We start from the raw sequence: 4766 nt of genomic DNA, 5'->3' as shown, positions 1-4766 counted from the left end.
AACGGTGACTAATACAGCAGTATGATATATAGGAGAGCTGTTAATGCAGTAGATTCTAAGGGTTCTCATCACAGGACAATTTCTTTTGTTTTTATTGCATCTATATGAAATGATGGTTGTTAACTAAACTTCTTGCGTTAATCATTTCACAATATATAGAAATCAAACCATCATGCTGTACACCTCAAACATATACAGTGATGCTTGTCAAATTATTTCTCAATTAAACTGTTAAACGTGCAGTTACTATTATTATTTTGAACAAACTGTTATCTGTTATATCAATTAAGAATAAGAAAATTGAAAGTTTTAAACTTTATCTTCACTATTTCTTCTTTAGTGCTCTTCCCTTCTTTATGTAGATCTGAGTTTCTGACCTATATTATTTCCCTTCTCTGTAAAGAACTTCTTCTAACATTTCTTGCAAGGCAACTGTACTGGCAGCAAATTCCCTCAATTTTTGTTTGTGTGAGAATGGCTTTAGTTCTCGCTCCCTTTTGAAGAATAATTTTTCAGGGTGAAAAATTCTAGTTGGTGTTTTTTTTCTCTTGACACTAAGTATTTCATCCCACTCTCTTCTCACTTGAATGGTTTTTAAGAAGTCAGATGTAATTCTCATTTTGGTCTCCTCTAGGTAGGGTGTGTCTTTGACTTCTTTCTTTTTTTCTTTATCTTTGATTTTCTATAGTTTAAAAAAATATATGCCTGATGTAGGGTTTTTTATTTTTGTTTTTGTTTTTGTTTTGTTTTGTTTTTGACATTTATCCTGCGTGATGTTCTTTGAACTTTTCTGGATCTATGGTTTGCTGTCTGGCATTAACTTGGGGAAATTCTCAGTCACTACTGTTTTTAATATTTATTTGTTCCTTTCTGTTTTTCTTCTCCTTCCGGAATCCCCATTACATATATGTCACACCTTTTATAGTTGTCCCTCAGTCTTTAATATTCTGTTCTCTTCCTTCCAGTCTTTGTCTCATTACTTTTCAGCTTTGGGGGTTTCTATGGACATACCCTCAAGCTGAGAAATTCTTTCCTCAGGCCTTTCCAGTCTACTATTAAGCCTTTTAAAAGCATTCTTCATTTCTGTTACAGTAGGTTTTTGGGGTTTTTTTTTTGTTTTTGTTTTTGTTTTTTATCTCTAGAATTTCTCTTTGGTTCTTTTTAGGATTTCCATCTCTCTAATTACAGTTGCCATTTGTCCTTGTATGCTGTCTACTTCATCCCTTAGAGCCCTCAGCATAAGAATCATCATTGTTTTAAATTCTTGGTATGATAAATCCAATATCCCTGCCATGTCTGGTTCTGACACTTTTCAATCTTTTCAAATTGCGGTGTGGGGGGGTTCCTTTTGGTATGTCATGTAATTTTTCTTAATAGTCACACATGATGTACTTGGTAAAAGGAACTGCTGCAAATAGGTCTTTAGCAATGTGGTGGTGAGATGTGGGGAAGAGAAAGTGTTCTATAGTCTAATGATTAGGTTCCAATCTTTTAATAAACCTATACCTCTGGACTATGAATTTCACGATGTTTCTTAGTTTTTTCCTCCCTCTTCGGTGGTAAAGGACAGCTAGAGTGGAGTTGGTTATTTCCCTTCCTCCGCATGAACGGCTAGAGCGACTGGAGTTGCTTTTCCCTTCCTCTAAGGCAGTTAGGCTCCTATAATACGTGGTTCACATGACAATTTCCACACATGAGGTCTCTGCTCCAGTAAGCTGAGACTGTCTATAGTCACCTGTCTCTCCGATCTTGAGGGTCTTGCTTTGCCTTATGTTCTCATTTCTCCTTTGGATCCTAGAAGAGTTGTTGATTTTTCTGTCTGTTCACCATTTTACTTGTTATTAGGATTAAGTGGCAACTTCCAAGCTCTTTATGTGTGGAACCAGAAACAGGAAGCCCCTAGTTTTTTTTATGTGAGTGATAGGGTAAACATTGGTGTCATTTATAGAAACAATATTTATCATTAGTGAGGTATTGTTGATGTTTATACAGACACAGCTGGGACATAAACCTATGCATGGTCCATACCAAGCTGTACTATGAAAGGCATACATCCCTTAATTCTTTCATTTATTCCACAAATATTTACTAAGTGCAAAATGGGCTCTATGCTGTATTGAGAAAACAGTGGGAAACACGTAAGACAAATCTTTATTCTTATGGCAGAAACTCTGGAGTTCAAGATATCTATCAGAAGGTGAAAGGCCCCATGAATGATAATTGGCTGAGGTTGAGCCACCTGGGTGCAATCTTTAAGAACAGCAAGACAGGCAAAATGGACAGCATCCAGGCTGGAGTGCTAATGGAAGTCACCTCGTGCAGTGTAGTTCTGGATCATAGACTTAAATTTCTCACAAAGAACAGCCACATCTACAAGTATGATGGCTTGTAAGAATCCAGATTTAAGAAACTCTGATTTCTTCACAGCCTACTATTGCCTTGAGTTAATAGAGAAGGTCCTATGTAGGAAGAGCTAAAACTGAGGGACAGTGAAGTTTGGTGGACTGCTGTTTTCCTTTGACATTGGTAACCAGCTGCTTTTTGAAATACCCTTCAGCAACATGTCCCAGGATACCACAGGCAAGAATGAGGAGACACCAGAATTCCACCAGAATGTTGATGCCAGTCTTTCTCATGGAGGTGCACTTCTATGTGTCTCCCACCCTAGAGGATGATGTGGACCTGGTTGAGGCCTTTGCCCAGTACCTGCTAAGACGTCCAAAATCCTGGAGGCCTGGAGATGCACTTTCCAGAAGCTGCATGATCTGACTTCTTGTGGTTGTGAGAACATTTGGGTCTACCCCAACTTTCTGCAGCTGCACAGCAAGACCTTTGACTGTAAGATCCCCTTTCCCAAGACACTTAATCTCTTTTTGCTACGCAACAAGGATCAACACTAGATATTCATTGTGATCAGCCTGGATCTGCCCATCAGGCAAGACCAAACTTATTGCCACTTCCTGATCTTCCTTTTATCCAAGAACAAGGATGTTTTCTTTTCTTTTCTTTTTTCTTTTCTTTTCTTAAGATTAATTTATTCATTTTTAGAAAGAAAAAGAGCACGAGAGAGAGCAAGTGCAGGTAGGGGCAGAGAGGGAGGGAGAGAGAGAGGATCCTCAGACTCCCCACTGAGTGCAGAGCTTGATGTGGGGCTTGATCTCACAACCCTGAGATCATGACCTGAGCTGAACTCAAGAGACCAATGCTTAACAGACTCAGCCACCTAGGCACCCCAAGGACATTTTCTTGACTCCCATGATGAATGAGAAAGAGATGGAAAAGCACTTTGATGGACAGATCACCAAGAATGTGTCAAGATCCCTCAAAGAGATGGTTAATTGGGTTATGAAAACACTAACGAACAACTTCCAAAGGCATTCAGGGGCCTGGCGCATCACCTGTTCCTATAAGGCAGGATCAAAACATTGCTGGAGCAATGTTTTATCTAGGCTTATAAGCCATCTATGCACATCTGCTCTCACAACATCTCCTTTGTCAGCTCTGCCTGTGGCTGCACCTCTTGCTCCTTTGACTTTGATATTAAGACCAAGCAGGGCACTCAGTACACCATCAGAAGCATCAAAAGGCAAGTGTATGGGAAATTGATTTTGTTAATGCAAAAGGTTCAACATCAAAAATGAAATATTGAAAGAGAAGATAAATCATAACTACAATAAATAGGTCTCTAACTGTGACAAAGATGAGCATAATGCCCCCTGGAACTGACAAAGGATGCCTACTTAGAGAATGCCATCAACAACAGAGATGACTCAGGAGAAGGAACCAGTAAGACATTCAACTCAGGTGAAGAGGAGGAAGAAATGGCAGAGACATTTGACAGCAATGCCTTGGCCGGTTCCTTCAGTAATGAGGATGACAGTGACTGGAATGAAAAAAAGAGGAACCACCTCAAAAAGACCAAGGTTCATAAGCTGCAAGAAGCCTATGGAGATAGAGAAGAGCAAAGACCTCTATGACCCTAAAGGGCATATTTATGCACAGATGCTCTGGCTCAATGCTGGCTGAGAAAAGACCATGTCAGAGCACCGTAACATCAGTATTACGGATCTTTCCAAGAAGGTAAACAAGACCTGGAAGGGAATGTCCAAAGAGAAGAAAGAGGAATGACATTGCAAGGCTGAGGATACTAGGAAGGAATATGAAAATGCCATGAAAGAATATAAAAGAGTCCACAGTGAGTCTTCTAAGAGAGACAAGTCAAAGAAAAAGAAAAGTAAAGATGGGAAAGAAATCAATACTTTCCAGGGGCTCATTTTCCAAGTCATTCTCAAGGCAGCTAAATGAGGGCTTCAAGGAAATAGTCCGTGTCCTGTGATGACAACCTTTTAGGAAAGAACAAGAGAAAAAGAAGGAGGAGGAATAGGAGGAGGAGGAGGAGAGGAGAAGGCAGGATAAGGACTCTGAAGAAGAAAAACTAGCCAGTACTTCCCCAGCTCGGAGGACTGCGTAACAGGATCCTGTAAGCAGAGAGAGGAAAACGTTCCCTCCTTGCTCTTGTCCTGTCGCACCTTAGTCTCCCCATCCATGTTTTGGTACCAGCCTCTTCTCATGTGAAATGTCATCCTGGGGTTATGTGCCATCCAAACAAGTTCTCCTGATGATTTGCCCTTCGCTGGGGCAGCAAGAGAGGTGTCCTACCTGCTGCTTCACGTGGATGACTCTTTATAACTTGGGGAGAGATTGGGTGGGAGGCAGGTCAATGCAGGATCAAAATTCTCCTAATTTCCCAGCATTAAGAATATGTT

General features: G+C 40.2%; 1 pseudogene; it reads left to right on the top strand.

Annotated features, from left to right (window-relative positions):
* The first annotated feature begins 2159 nt into the window (after window positions 1–2159).
* LOC105234287 lies at window positions 2160–4336 on the top strand (annotated as a pseudogene).
* Window positions 4337–4766: the final 430 nt, after the last annotated feature.

Source organism: Ailuropoda melanoleuca, chromosome 5 (assembly GCF_002007445.2).
Source record: "Ailuropoda melanoleuca isolate Jingjing chromosome 5, ASM200744v2, whole genome shotgun sequence".
Lineage (NCBI taxonomy): Eukaryota > Metazoa > Chordata > Mammalia > Carnivora > Ursidae > Ailuropoda > Ailuropoda melanoleuca.
The sequence above is the reverse complement of the archived record's forward strand: the minus strand, read 5'-3'. Positions and strand labels throughout refer to the sequence as shown.